The sequence below is a fragment of the Colossoma macropomum genome, unplaced genomic scaffold, assembly GCF_904425465.1.
Source record: "Colossoma macropomum unplaced genomic scaffold, Colossoma_macropomum, whole genome shotgun sequence".
NCBI lineage: Eukaryota > Metazoa > Chordata > Actinopteri > Characiformes > Serrasalmidae > Colossoma > Colossoma macropomum.
In genome coordinates this window covers 21,994,696-22,016,685 of record NW_023494801.1, presented here as the reverse complement: position 1 = coordinate 22,016,685, position 21,990 = coordinate 21,994,696, and the positions used below count along the sequence as shown (strand labels likewise).

At 39.2% G+C, this 21,990-nt stretch overlaps 1 protein-coding gene across 5 annotated transcripts in view; it reads right to left on the bottom strand.

The window, feature by feature from the left end:
* The window catches only part of tex2 (testis expressed 2), a 43,116-nt gene extending 28,206 nt beyond the window's left edge, over window positions 1-14,910 (bottom strand). For 2 of the 5 annotated variants that reach the window (XM_036589666.1, XM_036589670.1), the window contains exons 1-2: window positions 14,662-14,910; window positions 10,799-10,887 (exon numbers count right to left, since the gene is read on the bottom strand). The gene's annotated coding sequence lies outside the window, so the exon portion shown is untranslated. The other 3 variants (XM_036589667.1, XM_036589669.1, XM_036589668.1) reach the window with 3 other exon arrangements.
* Window positions 14,911-21,990: the final 7,080 nt, after the last annotated feature.

Genomic DNA, 21,990 nt, shown 5'->3' with positions numbered 1-21,990 from the left:
TCCAAATGACAGCATAGGAGGGCACCTATAGTCGCGTCCAAAGCAGAGATCAGCCACCTGATGCATTCAAATATTTGTCAAAAAGGAAACTTCTGGAAGAGAAGGTAGGCTGACATGTCTCAATAGCCACGTTTACATGCAGCCTAATAATCCATTAATAATCTGACTAATAGCTCAGTCGAAATAGAACACATTCATGCATACACCTCAATCGGAATAGACCAGTTCGATTGAGGCCATTACGAATACAACTTCTATCTGATTAAACGAGGAGGGTAATCCGGTAAATAATCCAATAAACATCAGAATAATAGCCGTGTAAATGCCTGTATCTGATTACATTTCCAATCAGATAGATTATTTGCATTTACATCATAACAGAAAATTATAACGTTCAACACGGTGGATGCCAGAACATGGTCTGCAGAGGAGACAAAGTTTATGCTTCAAACATTTGAAAAGACGTAAAAATAGTTAGCAGGATGGATGGCCTTAAAGCTCGCAATAATAAGCTGTTCAGAACGTTGCAGGACATGTGAAGTACAAGTACACATTCCTAACATAATTTTAACGCAATTAAGAACCCAAGCACGGCAACCGAAAACTCAGATAACAAACTGCTGCTCGTCTCACTTTGACCAGACTCAGGTGATGCTCGTTGCCATGGTAACGTCTACACTAAGTGATACTCTATGTATGCACATAATTTTAGATCCGATTCCTTGTAATGGAGATTTTCATCAGATTGTTGAGTAGGGAGTGCACATAAACATCTCTAATCAATAATCGGAATGAATTCCATTGGATTGGCAAAAATCACTGCATGTAAACACAGCCAATGTAGTGGAGGCATGAATGAGCAGCTCTTGTCCCAGCAGCATTAACCAGTAAAACACACATCACTATGTAGCACATTATTACAGCTTGTTGAACTACAACTGCTCAATTCAGCATAAACCATTACTGTCAAAGTACTTGGGACACATGAATATTGACGTTCTCAGCCAATAAGTAACCTCGTCGTAAGTGATACAGATACCATAACCCATGGTTTTCACACAATACTCCATATATAGTCTAGTTAATGTTAAGGCAGATTATAATGGTCATTTAGTAAATGAACATAGCCATGACACAGCTAAATCTGACATGACAAGACACAAGTGACTACTATTATAGATAGTGATTAGGAATGCACCGATTTTTTATGGCTGATTCCGATTTCTTTACAGCCCAGCCATACACAAATTTAAATCAGCTGCCTATTTAAATAACATGAATAAAATGCTACATTGAAAATAAGAGGCAACTGGCTATTTACCTCAACGAGTCATACATAATTATGCTACAACATTTTGCTATAACTGTAGCAGCAGCATTAAAATACAATTACCTGCCTCACATTATTTACATCAGAAAAATTTAACAGTTCTGTCAAAATAAAAACAGTAAATTGGTGCAAACATCTGCTGACTCAGAATCAGCCAAGATCAGTAAGAGGCCCAAAACCATACTAAAAGTACCATAGGTAAGGACACAGTTTTGGTTAACTACGTCTAGAATGACCAGCACTGACCTAGGCAGATTCTAAATAACAGGCTAACAGGCTCCTCCAATAACATTCCAACTCAGACTTCAAGTGGAAATATTAACTGAAGTATCTGCCATAAACTGCAATGTACAAAGTAAAGATACAACCTTCAAGTATCCATGATTTATGGTATGGTATGGAATAGTTTGGGAAAGCTGCCATAATAACTATTACACCCAGAGTGGAAAAGTAAATGTACACCATTATTAGCTTGGCACTAACTTAACATAGCAATTAGTGTAAATTACTCTTGGGGACTTTGTTTACATTTCGGAGACTGAATTATATAGAAATAATGAAAAATACGTAGAATTTACCTCTAAAGTTTCAGGCTTGTAAGTGTCTTTGAAAAGAATGGAAATGTCCATTCACTGGGGACTACGCATCAGTGCATCCGCAAGCAAAAATGCACTACCAAGTTACGATTTTAATTATCAACAGTAAATTCAACATGGAACTGATAATTATCATTTTATAATTTATATTACTTTAAGAATTTATCCCATTTATTGGCAAATAAGATCAGACAGCCATATAGACTGCACTGCTAGAAAGCACATTTATTTTTCTGTAGTGCAGGAAAAGTGCACTAGGAAAAAGTCCTGATAACGTCTAGACTGAAATGACGGATGAATGGATGGATTGACGGATGGATTGAAGGATGGATGAATGCATAGCAGAAATAAAGAGCTCCACTGCTCCGAATCCATTTGCAACCAGATGTCTATCAAAACATCTGTGACTCTGTTGATATTCGGAAATACACTTGTCATGCCAACATCCGCCTGAACTTCGTACCAACACCCACAATCAATTACTGTTTTTTCTTCTTGTTTGTGAGAACTCCCAGAGATTTGCATGCTGTTTCTTTCTGTTTTGCCAACTGACAGCATTTTAAGAACACAGCTGAGCAAGTCAACTTATCAACAAATTAGTTTTGAGTAGGAAGAAAAGAAAGTAGAGGGAAAGTGCTTAAAAAAGCAACATTTCTCCTTTTCCCCAAAAATAAGAAACTTTAGGTGACGTTAAGTAACACTTGGATATATTGGAGAAAACAAAAAAGAAAACTGTTAAAAGCAGCTGTAATCATATTATCAGTTATAGGATGAGGGAGAGAGCGACGAGGGTCAGCTGAGAATAAAAACTATTAGGATATCTGCAGAGGAAAGAATAAAATTAGAATTTCTGTTACTCAGAAAGGTGGCAGGAATAAAGGCTGCTTGAGCAAGGCTTTACATAAACAGTATAGCTCCCAGAATGAGAGATAGTAGAGAAAAAGCTAGGAGGTGCCTGAATTAAACCGTGTGTGGCAAGTGGAAGGAGGGAAAGGGAGAGTGAAAAAAGAGGAGTTGTCAAATATAACGGCTGAACAGAGAAGATCGTTCGAGGGTGACATGGCTGTTGTTGTCTTGCTGGCCTACTTTGCAAGCAGCAAACTTCAGAGAGAACCGCATAGTCAAGCTTAAAAAAAATCAATGTATTATTCAACAAGCTAGTATAAAATTATTTTATTAAGCTCTGGGCAAAACCATACATCGGGGGGTGCACAGCTCCGGTCCTGGAGGGCCAGTGTCCAGCACAGTTTGCCTACGCAAATATACCCACTAAACCTGGCAATTAATAGAAGAGTGTGATCAGATGTAAGCAGGTAAATCACTGAACTGTGCTGGACACCGGCTCTCCAGGACTGCAGTTGTTCACCCCTGCCTTAGATCATCTTAGACCATCTTAAACCTTAGAGATTTTAGATCAGGTTCCCAGCCCTGGTCCTGGAAATATACCACCCTGCAGAGTTTAGCTCCAATCCTAATTTACTACAATAGTATCTACATTGTATACAGCAGTTTTTCAGTAAATATGTCAACTTAAAGCCTAAATTATCTTTGACCTTACAGAAATATATTAAAATACTGACAAACACAGCTTTCTTTCATTCTTCCATTTATGAATAATCCTATTGTTACATTCTAACAATGCCAAACATTGTTATATTGTTACACTAGACATTATAATAATGTAACCCCTGGGGATAAAAAAGCAAAGCAGCTAACCATTGTCCAGCCATAGAAAACTGTCTAACCTCCCACATTTCTGAATGTTTCTCTGAGGAGAGACTTGCCAGCCCCTCAAAACGTAACCTGCTTTAATATATACTGGCCTGTAGCGCTTTATGAGGAAACTGAGACAGATTAGAAGCAGAGAGCACCTCATTTTCTTCTGGTGTGAGGCCAGAGAACCATGTTCACTGGTGTACTAAACCTGATGTACTAAACCTCCTTATCTGCGGACATGGGCAGGGAGGTATGACACTGGAGAGCCAGAATGAAAGATCCAGACAGAAAGGCTAATAAGTTCAGAATCTGTGCAGATAGTTAAAAAAACGTACCCTCATTTGGGGACACAAGGCTAATCCATTCTCCAAGGTGGATTCTAAGCTCTACAGTCCTGACATCAAGGCTCAGTAATAGAAAAGAAAGCGCCTACCCTGGACCACATTCTGAGAGAGCACTCTGTCTTCACAGCATGACAGAGAGACCCAGCTCAGTTGTCCTACGACTGTCGCAAATGAGAGGCAACTGTTGTATAAACTAGGGCAGTGCTTCTAAACCTTTCTGAGTAATGATATCGTCCCACCCCCATAATGTAGGTTTGGGTTTGTGACCCCCTCCCTCTTGACTCACCCCTGAAACATACTCCAGCTTCTTTGCATTTCTCCTAAAGCATACATACATACATACATACATACATCATCTAAACCGCTTATCCTTCTGGGTCGCGGTGGGGTGCTGGAGCCTATCCCAGCTGTCATTGGGCGGAAGGCAGGATACACCCTGGACAGGTCGCCAGTCCATCGCAGGGCAGACAGACACACATACACAATCACACGCTCACTCACACCTAGGGGCAATTCAGCATGTCCAATCAGCCTGACTGCATGTTTTTGGGCTGTGGGAGGAAACCGGAGTACCCGGAGGAAACCCACGCAGACACGGGGAGAACAGACAAACTCCACACAGAAATGACCCTGGCCACCCGGGAATCGAACCCAGGCCATTCTTGCTGTGAGGCGAGAGCGCTACCCACTGCGCCACCGTGCCGCCACTTCTCCTAAAGCACACTACACAAAACATCTTCACATTTCTCCCTGAAACACACTACTGTAGTGGTCACCAGCCCTCACCCTGGAGATGGACTTTAATTAGTTGGAGCAGGTGAGGTAGACTGTCGTTGGAACTAGATGAGCAGGAAGGTCATTCTCTATGACCAGGGTTGGTGACCATTGCACTACATTCTTCTTCACATTGTTCCATGGAGGGGACATGGACTTCATAATACCAGAAAAAAGATATGCTACATTGCTACCACTACTGCTCCCCCTTGTATGTTCCAGGCCAGGAGTTAGCATTACCACATAAGGCTACCAAGTGCAAGGAAGATGGCACTGCTAACTAACAAGACAATGAAACAAGAATAATCTATTGAATTCTGGCTTTAGTTTTAAAATATACAAGGATATCTGCAAACGTCCAACACCTTTTTCACAATCTTTTGTCACATTCTGAACCAGACAGTATGTGTAATTTATTAGCTACTACAGTTTGCTGCTTGACTAAGTGCTGCTGCACATTTCCTCCAACCATGTCGGATAGAGACTTCTATTGCTCTATTGCTTCTATAACTCAGCGTGCACACATGCCTTTACTTCAGTTTATATCTACCATATTTAGCAGCTGAAGTAAGTTTTAGATATTTTTATTGCGAAAAATCATAAAAACAAAAGTGAACAATATATAGCACATATGCATAAGCATGCAGCGGCTTCTCAGAGCCAAGCAAAAACAGCTACTAAATGTTGTTTTTATGTTGGAATTTCTCAAGTCATTTGTCTCATACGTGCGTTCCTTACACTAGTGCTTACATCTACATCACTCTTAGCAAAAAGGGTTCTATATTGTACTAAAAAAATATTATTTGACTTGTAATAGTGGAACGCTGCTTCGTAGAACCATTTTTAAAAGGGTTCTTCAAAGAACCATATACCGGTTTTCCATCACAGAGAAGATCTATTTGACTATGCAAAGAACAATTTATGCATTCAAATGGCTCTTTAAGTATTAATGGTTCTATGGACAACCATTGCATTTACTACAGGACCCCTGAAAAACCATTTATAAGATACGTACATCCGTCAGGCACTGCTGGAGTCCGGTGAATACTGCAAGCCATTCACACTCTCAGTAGCAGCTATTACCCTGCAGATTTTCTAGTACAGAGGAATTCCATCAATTTCTACATAACTGAATGGTTAAGGTGTAAGCAAAGTCTTTCAGAGTGGTTCGGTGTGAAATGCTCCACTCTAGAGAAACTGTTCAGAATTATTCACAGTAATGGTGACAGGAACCAGACTTCCACCTCGCGAAGCGCCCTCACTGAAAATTATTACATGAAATGTTTATAAATACGCTGCCTGATGCCTGAGATATTGTTTGACTCTAGTTTTTTGATAAAGTTTCGGCCTGAAACAACTTGTTAATCCATTTATTTTAATCCAATCATGGTGGAGGGGTACATGCAAGGTGTTGTAAAGCAAAACAGCACCCCCCGCCTTTTTTTTTCAACATTTTATATAAAAACTTAGAAGACACATGTAGGTTCACTGGTGGTTTTGGATACAAAGTAAAATGGCTATATTTGTGTTGTAGACATCATGATCCTGGTTCCTATCAACACCACTGTAAAGAAATCTGAGTAAAGAATCTCTACAATGAGCCATTTTACATCAAACCACTCTGAATGACTTTGTCTACATCACAACAATGAATTTATTCAAAAAGTTCTGAAAAAAAAAGTTCAAAAAATCTGTGGAATTCCCCTTTAATGCAAGGATAAGGCCTCGAGCCTGTGGTGTCATCTGATGTAACTATCCAAGGAAGGTGCCGCAGGCAGTGCAAAATGAAACAGAAGTGCAGCGAGTGGGCCAAAGGCCAACTCCATGAGACTTTACATTTTTCTTGCGGTTTCATTTTTATTATTGAAACGTGACTAAAACATCCCAGACTGCATTCAGCTGAACGCGCTAATCCTAGCACAGACTACACTGAGCTAAATATCCTAACCGAACGCATTGTACGCTTCATTATCTGTGAGTGTTTGTGGCATAACAACATAAAGGTTATGGTAAAACTCACACCTTTGGAAAAATTATAGAGTATATCACCCACTTGCAACTCACCCCCATGGTTGAGAAACACTGAACTTGGGGAGTTCACATTGTTGTATAAACCACAAGACTCCTCTGGAGCAGTGCTTCTTAATCCTACTCCCGGCAGGGCACAGCGCTGCACAGTTCAAATACTCCCTGCCCCAACATACCTGGATCAGCTGTGTTGAGTCAAGGAATACTTGCAGTACTGTGAGCTGCCAGGAGAAGGTTTAAGAAACGCTGATATAGCATTATTTCTACATTGATGTGCTCAGACAGTGGATGATTGCTCAGACAATAATTCTTCATACTGACAATGATCCCTCACCACTCATCTCCACTAGCTAGGCTGGTCTAATGCAGTGGCACTTCTTAAGTGTCATGGTAACTTCATCACCATTCTCCAGCAGAGCGTTAATATAACATGTGGATAACAGGTGGGAAGATGAAGATGTGTCTCATAACTTAGTAGGGCAGACCCGAAATGAACCAAAAAGCTGACAGAACCAGACAAATCCATGCGCCTGTAAGATCTGAATGTGTGCAAAATGGATTGGAACTTAATCTGATCATCGAAATACAATAGAGAGGGAGAGGCAGAGATGAAGAGGGAGCAAGAGACTGAGGAAAGATTGAGCTTCTCACAAGCACTGAAAGTAGGAGGGTAGAGATCAGCACGGGTATAAGCTTTCGGCCTAAATTTGGCCCAGCTCTGATGAAACTGAGTTACTTCTGCTTGGAGAACGCAAACCTGCGCTCCTACACATAACCTCGTCCACAGGGACAGTGAGAAACCACAGAACGGCCTGTTAGACAAACAAATTCCACTTGCATGTTCCACACTGTCTTTTCTCCACAGTATATAAACAAATATCCAAGATCTAAGGGATATTGCTTGAGTGCTTCCTGCTGAGGGAAGTATCAGCTGTTAAAAGCTGTGTTCAAACCACATCACATGGTTGAGTTATGATTATATGTAAATTTACAGGCAGGAAATCATCAGGGCTTAGGATGCTTGGCTTAAACACCACTCTAATGTTTGACAGAAAGGGCAGGTGCAATTGTTTCTAAAATCATGAACAGACATAGGAAAAAAGTAGCATAAACAATGAATATAGAAAACTAAGGTTATGTTGATGTTTCTCTACTACACACTATAAAAATGACTTACTTTGACAACGCAAGTTAATGCCTCAAAGAGACTTAATTAAAGTCAAGTAGAAGGGTTTCTAATGAATGTTGTCAGTGACGCCTAGCTTAGAGTCCATATCTTATATTTACTTATATTTTGCTTGTATATTTTTTTCTTCTGAGATTCACCTATAAAGTATGCATCATTTTATGTACCAAGAATAAGTCATAATTCATTTTTATGTGACCACTTGCCAATCTCTTTTTATCATCTACCTGAAACAAGCTAATTTTGTTACTCTGCCTTTATGGTATGTAAATGAGCTCTGTTCTGACTGGCTGCACCATACTGCGCTTCATTCAAAAAACAGTCCAGACTGAAACACTTACTGTAGCTTCAGCATGAATGGGCGGAGCTAAACTGTTGAACATTCAAATATACACTCACTGTGCACTTTATTAGCAACAATGTGTCTGATCTACTTGTGCCAGTGCAACACACACCAAATATGGCAGCACGATATCAGTGTCACTGCAGTGCTGAGAATGATTCACCACCCAAATAATACCTACTCCGTTGTGGTCCTGTGAGGTGCTGACAACTAAAGACAGGGTGAAAGGGGGCTAACAAAGTACACAGAGCAACAGATGGACAACAGTCTTTTATCGTAGAACAACAAAGTGCTCCTATATGGTAAGTGGAGCTGAGAAAATGAACAAGAAGAGTACACAAACAAGGAGGTGTTCCTAATCATTGGTTTTCGTGACATCATGACAACAGTGAATTCAATATGGACTGTTTTTGCAACTAGTTTCCATACATGGATTGCATGGACTGGAGAGTGTAGGTTGATAATTTAACAATGTTTACATACTACATCAAACTTCAAACTTTTTCAAAACGGGAAATTTGGTTTTCCATGGGCCCTTTAATAAGCTATGAAATAGTGGTAATTATAAACAGAATTAAAAAATACATGGTGCAGAGGTGACCCAGAAGAATAAGCGGTTTAGATGATGGATGGATGGATGGATGGTGCAGAGGTGGGCAATAAGACAATGTTTATCGTCATCACCATCTGTTACATCACATAACATCACAATAAACTTTTTTAAGAACACCATTTAAATTGTAGCACCACTGGTTATCAAACTTAACCGACTTGTCAAACCTTAGAAACACTAAATATTGTAATGCATCATATATCAAGAAAATGTCCTGAAGTATCGTGATATTATATTTCCATATCGCTGTGCCCACCCCTACTTTTTTTTGTCACAGACAAGGAAATCCTACCATGTGATAGATGCACCAGAGTCAATGATCATGTCACACACACATGCTTGCCCACATAATAGTCTCAAGACTGACTATCGGCAAAGAGTCAAGAAGGCTCATTTAACAAAAAGGGACCATTTGACTGACAACAGATCAACAACAGATCATCATTTTTGCATATTGCTATATAAATAGTGCTACAATAACAGCCCAATGAGAAACAAGGTGGTATGTCTGTCTGCAAAAATGCAAAGATATCTTGTTTACTTCTTACAAACTGCTTCAGTTCACTCTTGAATAAGTTTTATAACTAGAATAAGTTTTATAACTATAGTTATACAATGGTCTTAATCTGGCAAAAGTTTACAAATTGCATGTTTTGTCGATTTTCTAAGTGAAAATGAATTAACACATCCTCTACTGAGAACAACGGCTGAAATTAATAAATTAGGAAAAACATTTTATATTTCATGTTTTATTTTTTTCCGATATTAAACTCAGCAAATAAATAGAAGGTGTGCTGTAAAGTTTGCAGAGAAATACCATATTTAAGTTTGTTCCCTGTGGAATGTGTTAACTTTTTTCATGTAGAAAATCAACAAAATATTCAAACTTTTGCATAGGACTGTATATCTTGCTCTAAAAAGGCTAATGGAATGTGCAGCTGGTAACTGAATGCTAATGGTGAGCTAGTATTTAGCTTGACAAAACAAAAGTGCACACAAAAGTGCTTACACACAGGAGTCTAGACAGCCGACTGGAGTATAACTAAAAAATCCAAGCATTGTGGTCATTTTAACATAAAATATTTACCAGAGAGTCAATACTGCTCTGTGGACGGAGCTTCTGAGCATGTAAATACACCTATATTGACACATACAGCAAACAGCACCTGTCGGCTGCTACAGCATTCACTGAGTCAGCACTTAATACTAAGAAACTCCAAATGCGCACTGTTCTGATCTGGACCTCTGTCTTGTTTATTTTAGTGATGCACTAATAAACTATAACACAGATTACCTGACAGCACCAGCCAGTCAGGGCCTTGAGCTGTAGACACCCCCAGTGCTTTTATTTTAAATAAAGCAATAGTAGAAGCCAACAATGACACAATGACAGCAGCGTTTCTCAACATCCTGCTTCAACATTTAGCACCACGACTATGTTTGCACTGCACTGTGTGGCAAATATAGGACGACCTAGCCTAACAAAGAGAGAGAGAATTTAAATTAAACTAATTCATTGTAGTATGTAGATGTATTAGCTCTTGGCATGACAATCTACTCTTTAACCCATTAAACTGTAGTGTCCTGTATCCCACACTTCAATTCCTCATTCTCATCACTACATGACTTACATATTAGTCTCATAGTAATTACTGAATAATTACTTAATAACTGCCACCCCATGCAGCTCTACTGTCTGCCCCACGCTGATATGCACACAGTGGCATTAGACCAGCATATCATGGCAAGACAGCAGGAAGAGCTGGAACGAAAGCCTGGACTCATAAATCAGCAGATCAGTTCAGCCCATGCGAGGTCAGCCGGGCCCCAGATCAATACAAGTTCAGATTCCCGGTGAAGGAGCTCACCTTGAGACTTCAGCAGCATTCAATCTCCCCCCGCAACCGTGTCCGCATTGGGCCACAGCGGCATGTCATGCCTCATGGTTCCCAAGAACCTATGGAGGAGCAAAACACAGTACTGAAAACATAAGTCACAACAAACACACAACCATTTACTGACTGACAGATATAGATGGACACTACATGTGCAAGAAGTGTTGCACAGTCAGTGCTTTTTTAGTACTGCTAAGTAGTTAGGCATGTACTGATATAAAACATGAATACCACAATAGATAATACCGTACATTTGAGATATCATTATATCACATTATATCACGATATAGCAGTGCTTGGACATGTGCATCAGTAGTATTTGTTTATCCTCTTCTACCATAATAATTTCCATGTCCTAATGGCTTTTCTCATGAATTAGCATCAAGCTAACAGCTTAATACTACACAGCTCCAGATATTTGGAGGTTTTAACACATTCAGATAACATCTTTTCCTTTGTATGCTCCAGCTTTACAGTGAAACTTTCAGCAAATACTTCAACATAAAACATTACTCTGAATATTAGGTAGATGCACCAGACTAAACACTCTAATTTGAGTTGAATAGACAGTGGTGTGTCCATTAGTCCATCTGAAACATACAAGTTTTGACAACGACAGCATTCAGCGGCACGTGAGCCGATAGCGGTGCTTGCAGGTGGAGTATGTGGTTAAGTTCACTGCTCTCCCTACTGACCAACCTTTGTAGGGTTAAAATTATTATCACTAGAAAGAATAAAATGTGAAACAAAACATCTTAGTTTATTTAAGCTGGAACAATGATGTGATTGTGTAGTATGATCATTTTTAACATATTTAAAAAATTACATATAAAACATATATTTGCATTATTTAAACATTTTATTGTAGCAGTGTATAAGATGCTTCTGCACTAGCAGTGTTTTGTATTGTTTATTTTTAGATGGTGTCAGTATTATAAAAAAGTGCACTGTAAAAATGACAAAAATGTTTTAACATAAAAAAGTAAGCAACCTGGTTGCCTTAAAATTTTGAGTTCATTGAACTTCTAATAGTGAGTTAACAAAACAATAATGTGGGTTACGTTCTAAACTCTTATTTTTTTAAGAATAAACATTGAAACAAATTTTACAATGTGTAATGTGTCTTTAAATGGAACACAAACTAGTTGCAGCATTTGTTTATACCAATGTGCATGTAAAATAAGAACAACCACTTTTGTACTTGACAGCCACGTGCATAAATTGTTAGCATTATTGTTCGTTTCTAGTTTTATACTTATTGTTATTAGAGATGATTCTGATAAAGGTTTGGTTAGTTAACCACAAATCAAGTATTTTTTCAGGTTGTTAAACTATTACGCTCAAGTTTACTTGCACTCACACCAGATGTGATTCTGACCGTACAGATAAGCCAAAGATCAAACTGATGAATAATAAAACTGCCAGTGAAATCTGCATGTGCTCGTTGTATGATCAGATTTGACTATCCACAACTTTGACAAATAAGGACCAGTGAGACGAATGTTAGAGCATATTGTATGTCCTCATCTCACTGTTAATCTTGCTCTCAGAACACACCAAATATGGCACTGTTTAAATGATCTATTTAATTAATTTAACATTAGAGTTTTGTATTGATAAACTGAGTACATCGGAAAAGCAGTGATTATTTAAGCTATCACAATTTGAATATTGCTCTATGTGCAACACAATAAACACAATGTGCTTAGATGATGACACATACATCGTTTGGGATCAAGCATTGTGACAACATGCTCAGTATGAAAATGAGAACTCTGGTCTCAAGACAAGCCTATATGCAAGTGTAAGTACACATGCATCAGAAATCCCAATGCTGTGCAGTTTAAAGCAATAATAGGCAGTTATATGAGCTTGAGTTGTTTGCCTGCACTTGTTACACAACAGAGGTCATGGCTGGCTGCCTGCTGAGTGGCCCAGGGTGGCGAGTTTTGTCCTCCTCCCATCGCTTCGATGGCACTGAGAATACTTTTCATTCAGCACACAGGGGATCATGCAACTTTAATAAGTGCAATGTGTTTCTAGAATCCAAACACAACTGTGCAGTGATGTGCACCAATTAAAGGATTAGATGTACAGGTAGCTGACAATCCGGTTTTTAATGACCCTTTAGTGCACATAATAATACAGGAATAAAGGATGCCAATAGTGAGAACGAAAGAAAAATGCAGGCACCATTTTTTTACAGAGCTATATCCCACTTAGAGCTACAACAGGTACAATAATGCTGACTATACTTCAAGGAATAAACTGTTATGTTGCCTCAGACAGGACATTTTTCACACTTTTCACATCAGACTGGATAAATCAGTGCTCATCAGTCCTTGGGGAACCTGTGCACTCAGTGATTTTAACACATCAGTTAATTACTGAGTTGAATCAGGTGGGTCTCAGCACTAATCTTGCAAGGAGATCAAGCAAAAATCCCCTAGGACTGAAACTGAGAACCACTGGGATAAAGAGTATACTGCTTGTAACTCCAGTGAGAATGGGTGGAGCTGCTGTAGGGTATTTAAGGATATATATGTAAATTTCTAGGTTTTTGTGACATCACAAAAATGTTGTCCATACACAGACTGCAAGGACTGAGTGAAATGTATGTTTTGAAACTTAAACAATGTTTACATACTATGTTTATACTACGTTGCCCTTTAAAGGACACTGACCGACTGCATGCCTCATTACAATGAGAGCATAATTAAATTCAGTGCAGTGCAGCATGTGAAACGCTGAATTAAAATCACTGTATTTTTAGTTTTCAAAATAGGACTGATGCATTCTTCAACTGTGGAAGACCCCCAGATTAAGACCATTAAATATGGATGATTATGCCCCCCCTGCTTTTACTGTAAAATCCCAGCTCCTAACTGCGCGATAAACCTAGGCCTGTGAACTAGCAAGGCTTTGAGTCTTTAAGTCTGTTTGCAATGCAACAGAGAGAAATACTATTTTTAGATCCTGTGAAAAACACTATATCAACTGGATCTTCTCCGGGACTACGCACGAATCAAAAAGAGAACTGCGGCGTGGATTAAAAACTGAGAATCAAGGCCTGCATCAGTAAACCATGCCAACAATTACTGTGTGCCAAAACAGTTCATGTGAATCTGGGTTATGCTTTCAGGTTAGCCAAAACAAAGAAACTGCCTATACGGTCTATGAATCTCTCCCTGCATAGACAACATACATAACGGAGAACACACTTACATAAGAACACAGAGAACGGAATAAATCTACAGACCCAGCTGTGTATGTAGTGTCATCTTTCTGCACCTCTGTTTGCCCGAAGGTCCAGCTTTTGAGCAGTCCAGTAATGATTTAGCTTAAATGAACTTGAAATCTGGACGTTTTTGGTGCGTCCATTGGAGCAGTCAGGTGTGCAATGGCGCTACAGTGGAAACCGTTAATGTTGACAGTAATCACAGAACGGAGAGCACAGACTGCAAACGTTCTCTGTGAGAATACCGAGAACACCGACATACAACACAGACTATTCAGTACAGACGCAGAGTTAAAAGTGCGTGTGCGTGTGTGTGTGTGGCTCTCAGCGTCCCCAACAACCAAGACCTCAACCGCATCTTCTTTGTTGATGTGGGAGCCAAAGCGCTCAGTGAGGTCGACACACAAACAGCGAGAAAGCAGACACAGAATAAGCACGTATCAATGATAAAAACAGGTGACGAGCTCCTCATAAAAAACCACTACGCCCCCCTGTATCCTCTGAATCATCTCCCTCTACCAGACTCCCAGCAACCAAAGTACCGTTACAAAGAGAACGGCTCCCGAATGGGCGTGAGCTGAGCTGAGCGCGGTCTCACCGTTCGGCGTCTTCACTTCACCTATTTTTCCAGCTTTTCTGGACGAAACTTCGTCACATCCCCTCCTGTACGCCTGTGGAATTCGAGCCGACGGATTCCGCGCTGTTTTTCACCATCGCGGTCTTCAGAGAGGAATGACAGCACCTCAAGGAAACGAGTCGTACGAGAAAAAACGGATTCGGTCCTCTAAGGCTAACCTAATCGACAACAGATCGCCAGATTGCCCTCATTCACACGCTCGACGATTGATTAAAACCGTTGGGCAGCAGGGGCGTGCTGTTTGTTTTGGTGAAGGGAGCGCTGTTCGTGCTAAACACGCCCCCTGCTGGAGTGAATACTCAACACACTGAGCCTTTAATTGCATTAATTAACTTAGTACCTAATTTCATTATAAACCTTACAAAACTGTTTAATGTCTTTTTCTTGCTGTTTCCAAACTCAACAAAGTGGCTCTCACACGTTCTCATCCTTAAAGAGGAATTCCACCAATTTAATTTTTATTTCTGCATAATTAAATGGAAATAGGAATTCCACTTTAAGGTAAAATTAAAACTCACCTTCTAAAAGTTTGGAAGAAGAGTTGAAAGGTCTATGCACAACTGAGGCGACTGACACACAGCTTGTAATCAGCCTTAAAATAGGAATGGCAGACTGTGGTCCAGGAGGGCATGATCTAATACAGCTGAATGAATTTGTCTGCTAAGTATCCACAGTTAATGAGTTGAATTAAGGTTAAGCACTACTCTGCAGCTGAACACTCGCTAGATGAACCTTACACTACATGATCACGTCAACAGACCAGGGCCTCAGAGGTGTTTTTGAGTATCTGGAGGCTCCCCACAGACCCCTATTTAATACATTATAACAAAAAAATACTATATACAGAAATAATTTGCATTAAATTAATATTAACAAAATAAAGGCCTGTATGATTAATTAAAAATAAAGACAGTTTGTTTCTTTACCAATTATATGTTGTTTTTTTTCATTAAAATCAGAGATGATCGTCTCTTAACAGTTCATAAAACTTTTTCACTGTTCAGTCAAACAAAGAGGTGTTTCATTAGGCCACTGTTTTCATAGATAGGTACAAACTAGCTAGCTAGCAACTTACTTAATGGCACTTAGCCTAACACTTCTTACACTAGATGATACCTTATTAGCTGTAGTTTAATTTAAACTACAAAAAAACTTGACAGTAGCAGCAAGAAAATAGATTTTTAAAAATACCCTAATAGTTAGTGCCTTGGCAGTGTTAATACTAGCAATATTAAAAAGTAAACCTCATAGTTCCTCATGTTCAGGAGCCCTAAGCAACTATTTATATCATTTACAGCAAAATAATGACACTGCGGGGCCTAATGGTGTTATAGTGTTCCACAGACATCACTGTTACTGATTGGCTGTCCTTAAGTTTCTCTTTTTCATATTAAGCACTAATGTGTATGTGCCAGTTGGACAACTTCCAGCTCAAACTGTGTAATGCATAAAACAAAAGACAGTATACAACCAGTATACAACATAAAATGTACTGGATAAGTAACATGCAAATGTTTTTACTTACTTTTACAATAAGTCTACAGGCTTTCTACAATAGTTATGTATGCAATTGATCTTCAGACCATCACTGAATAGTTTTGAGGGTATGAGTTCAACGTCCCTCAGGCTTTTAGGTGTATGAGCTTTGAGCTGTTTAGTGAAATATAGTAACTTTACGCTGTTCAAGACTGCCACCAGGTGGTTCCTCTGAAGCCCTTACACTAATTCTACAACTAGCAGCGAAGTTGCGATGCATGATGCAGCTGCAGGGGAGACTGACTGTGGCATGTCAGAGTGTAGTATGGGATAGCATTACATTAGAGACATTTCAGAATAGGAACAAAGACATGTCTGTTTCATATTTCACCCTTTTTATTCACTTTGTTATAATCTTAATGTTTTTTTCCCTCTACACTCTCAGTGAAACTGCTGGAACTTCTGCTCTACATTAAATGAGCTTCTAAATAGGCAAATTGCACTACCGTCACTATGAGACTTTTCAAATGTTTGAATTTCACTCTTAAGTAGAAAAAATATATTCAATGATTTGTTAATGTAACACAAGTATTTACTAATGTCTTAAAAGCGATGATAAGTACTAATATCACAACAAGGGAATAAAATGTGTGGGGGACGCTTGTATCTGCTGTTTCTTTAGATGTGCATTTTTTGCAAAGAAAAAATAAAAAAAGATTTAAACAGCATTCTATGTAATGTGTTAGATACGTAGACGGCTGTAAAAAACAAAAAACAAAAACAAAACAAAAAAGAAAAAAAGAGTAAAAGAATAAAAGCATATGGCGACTTTCTCCGCCCATAGTCTACGCTGGAACATTTGAAGTCCAGAAAGATTAGAAAGGCATTTTCTGTTATAGTGTAAGAGTAGAAGATATGTATCCGTGTCCTGGTTTAAAGGAGTGTAGCTCCATCTAGAGGCCATGTGTCACAGTGCATTCCTAGAGGGTAACAGCACCGCAGGCTTTAGTGTCCCCCTGTTTTAACAGCCCTAAATTAGCTCACTGGTTAATAATCAAACCCTTCGAACGTTGAATTAAGTGTGTTATGGGAGAAAGAACAGTAACTTGCGGTGTTATGGTCCTCTGAGAGTGCAGTTTGACACCACTGATCAATAGTGATTTGACATGTGACCATATTGAGCAGTACAGCGACACCTTGTGGTTAAATTGTGTCGTGAGCTAACACTATAAATCAGCATTTCCCAAATCGAGTCATGCAGACCTTCAACACACAGTTTCAGTTTTCAGTTTTTATGAATCACAAGGATAATAAAGATGAACATAATACTGTTTTAGCACAACATGTAGGACCTAGTCTTGGTCTATAGACTTCTCACCATAGAGCACTACATACTACTAAAATGTCTCAGATACTTCTGAGTACATTTGAAAGAAATAGATGTTTTGAAGGACATTAATACTTACTATATTAGGATAATTCGTAATATGTGCTGAAATCGTTGAGTACAACTACTGTGTGGTATATACATCAGTTAAACTGCTTCAAATGCTAGTTTGTTGTAGGTTTGCAATGCTAAGCTATCAAGCAAAACAGTTTGTTACCTGTGTAAAAAGCATATTTTTACTCAATCAAATATTTTGATAGACGAGTGTTAGCTTGTTGCTTTCTGCTGGACTGCACGTATCCCTTTCCCTAGTCTATCTTAAAAGTAAGCTGGCTAGCGTTTCTATTTTGATAGGCTAGCTAAGCTCATCTGGGTTAGCCATGCAGCACTGCTCTCTCACTCCACTGCTAGGTCCTAGCCACTTTATCAGTTCTATTAAAATGGTATGCAGTTTAATTTTTTGGTATCTACTATGTGGTCACTGTCCAACTGCCAGCCTGTTACACCTTTCTATCAGTGTGAGTAAAATAAACGCTAGCTAGCTGTAGCCTGTTTTCTCCTTATCAGGATACCATTATATGTTGCTTGAGAATACACAAAGCAGTGGATATTGTCAGGGTCTTGGAAAATGGTCAGAAATTGTTCATTATTCATTTATTTGACATAAAAACCCATCCTGTTTCACAAATAATATTACTATATTGTAAAAGCCATAAACTTGGTCCTGGGCACATGTAGCACCCAGCTTTGACTTCCTCTCAGAAAAAAACAGTACCTTTCAGGGTACAAACAGCATCACTGTACATTTATGTAGGGAATATATCTGTATGATATTCAGTGGTAGTTCTGTTTTTAAAGTTGTGTTGACTGGAGTCATTAACACTCAATGGGGTATAATCTAAGTTTTAATGTATTTTTCTACAACTCTTTTTTCAAAAAAGTTGGGACGCTGTGCAGAATGTAAATAAAAATAGAATGCAATGATGTGCAAATCATGTAAACCAAATTTTGTTGTTTTTTTGAAAAATATATGCCCATTTTGAATTTGATGCCAACCACATGTTCCAAAAAAGTTGGTACGGGGGCATGTTTTCCAATTTGTTTCATCACTTCTTCTTTTAACAACCCTCTGTAAGCATTTGGAACTGAGGAGACCGACTGCTGTAGTTTTGAAAGTGAAATATTTTCCCATTCTTGTTTGATATATTTGATTTTTGATATATTTGATGTTTGATATATGTCAGCTGCTCAACAGTTCAGGGTCTCCTTTGTCATATTTTTCATTTCATTATGCGCCAAATGTTATCACTGTGTGATAGGTCTGGACTGCAGGCAGTTCAATTTAGCACCTGGACTCTTTCAATGTGGAGCAATGCTGTTGTAACACATGCAGAATGTGGTTTTGCACTGTCTTGCTGTAATGAGCAAGGCCTTCCCTGAAAAAGACGTCGTCTGGATGGTAGCATATGTTACCAAAACATGTATATATTGTTCAGCAATAATGGTGCCTTCACAGATGTGCACGTCACCCATGCCATGAACACTAATGCTCCCCTATACCATCATGAATACTGGCTTTTGAACTGTGCGCTGATAACAAGCTGAGTGGTCTTTAGCTTGGAGGACACAGTGTCCATGATTTCCAAAATTATTTCAAATGTTGATTTGTCAGGCTACAGGACACTTTTATACTACCCCTCAGCCCATTTTAAATGAGCTCGGGACCAGAGAAGGTTTCAGCATTTCTAGATCCTGTTTACTTATGTTTTTTTCTTGTTTTTTTCTATGGTTTTAGAGTTTAAACTTGCATTTGTGGATGCAGTGATGAACTGTTTTCACAGACAGTCATTTTCAGAAGTGTTTCTGAGCCCATGCAATGATTTCCACAGATGAGCTATCGTCTATGACTTTACATCTACAAGATGGACTGACAAGGTAGGAGTGTCTAATAGAGTGGACAGTGAGTGGACACAGTGTTTAAAAACTCCAGCAGCACTGCTGTGTCTGATCCACTCAGACCAGCACAACACACACTAACAAACCACCACCACGTCAGTGTTACTGCAGTGCTGAGAATGATCCACCACCCAAATAATACCTGCCCTGTGAGGGTCCATGGGGCTCCTGACCACTGAAGAACAGGGTAAAAGTAGGCTAACAAAGTATGCAGAGAAACAGATGGACTACAGTCTGTAATTGTAGAACTACAAAGTGTAACTATATAGTAAGCAGAGCTAATAAAATGGACAATGAGCATAGAAACAAGGAGGTGGTTTTAATGTTATGCCTGATTGGTGTATGACTCACTCTTAGGAAAACAAAACCTTTCAAGGTACAAACAGCACCAGTGTGGTGGTACCCTCAAGGGTAAAACTCATTTACCTGAAGAGTACCCTGTTTTCTGACAGTGTAGGGAACAGTACTAAAGGCTCAGGCATAAGTAAAAGTACAATAAACATGTTTTTTTAATAAATAAAGCTGATAATTCATTCCTTGGTGGATCATGGCCTACGTAAAGCATGTTCAAAATAAGTCTAAAATAACATCATATCAGCCTTGAGAAATGTCTATGATGACCTGAAACCCAAATAAGAATCTGTCCGTGTAGGTTGCCAGCCCTTTAATTGCCATGAGTCACTGTGCTTATGATGTACTGAGTGTGGGCACGTCACAGCTAGCAGAGGAAAGAATTTATGTAGTTTAGCAGTGCCATTAGGAGGAAGATGCAGATACGCCATGCGTCATTTGCTCCAGGAGGGAAAGGAAAAGGGAGGGAGAGAGAGAGAGAGAAAGAGAGAGAAAGGCAGAGAGAGAAAGAGAGAGAGTTAATAATTGATGTGGCCCTGGTCCCAGCAGCTCCTACTGTCTCACAAAAGACATTTAGCAGTGATTGAGATCAAAGCCGCAGAGCCTCCTGCTGCTAAGCTGAAAGGCGAAACTAGCGATCGCCTTCTTCTCTCTCTAATAGTGTCCCTTTTATGAAGTTAATAAACTGCACACTTCAGTCAAACTACATCAGCACAAATGGCTGTGGGAGCTAATAACTTGAAAGTAGAGAGCCACCTCTAACCGCTTTGAACTGAACCACTGAATGTGTGTGTGTGTATATGTGTGTGTTGGGGCGGAGGGAGGAGGGGGGCTACATCAAAGCCCTGCAGTGGTGTGTCAAAATCAGGAGGCCTACACACTTTACTTTAGTTGTTACCCCAAAAAAAAAAATTAAAGATGCAGGATTTATCAGGCACGGATTTTGCAGGTGCTTCCTCCCCAGGCTGATCTGTGCCCCACCGCCGGACAACAGCTGACCACTTTGAGCGAGACGAGCACTGCAAAGTAGACACATGTGAACAAGAGTTAGAGAAATCAAGGCCTTTCTAATGAGGCCAATCTTGTGCGTCACCTTTTGATCTTTTGATGTTAAACTAGTAGAAAGAAAGAGAGAGAAAGGGGAAAGAAAGAGGCATAGAAAGAGAATGAGAAAAGGGCATAGAAGGAAAGTGAGAAAGACAGAGAGAGGAGAGAGAAAGAAAGAGAGGAGTGAGAACAGAGGATAAAATGAGAGTGAAAGAGGGAGAAAAGAAAAGAAAAAAGAAGGGTAGAGGAGAAAAAGAAAGGGATAGAATGAGAGCGAGGAGGAAAGAGAGAGGGAAGAGAAAAAGACAGGTGAAATAAAGACTGACTTTAAAAACCTTTTATTAAAGCATCATATTAAGTAAGAAAGAGAAGGGAGCAAGGAGTAATAGAGAGGGGATAGAGAGAAAATAAGAGAGAGAAAGAGAAAGAGAGAGAGAGTGAGGATGGTAGGTTGCTTCCTTCCCATGTTCTCCCACTCTGCTTGGTTTCATAAAGAACATCATCTCCAATAACAAAGCTCCATTTGCATATCGTAACCCAAAATCTTTCCTTGTCTGATCAGGTGTGCTGTGAAGGAATTCATTTTTTTGTTGCCTTTGAAAGTCTTTTGATGTGCACAGCCAAAATGAATATGAAAGAAAAACGTTCTGGTGAGGTCATGCACTCTCTCTTTTTCTCTCTTTCTCTTTTTTCACATTGCTCAGACAGTATGTACAACACTGCACTACACAGACTGCTATTTAAGCCTAAAAAATAACACAGACAGGTATACAAACATTGCTTCATTCAACTAAAGCAATTCTTCATCTTTCTCTGTTCAGCAAAGGCCCTTTCAGGTATGCTAGCATGCTGGTATGGTAGTGAGATCACTCAGAACTTTTTATGAAAAAATTGCAGAGGCATTAATCAACTTTGATCTCAGGCTAGAGATGTTTTAAATTAAATAATGAGTTGATGAACTATAACACTTTTGATTAGCCTAGTTGTTTTGTGGCCAAAACTATGCGGACACCTCACCATCACACCTATATGAACTTGTTGGACATCCCATTCCAAAAATATTAATATGGAGT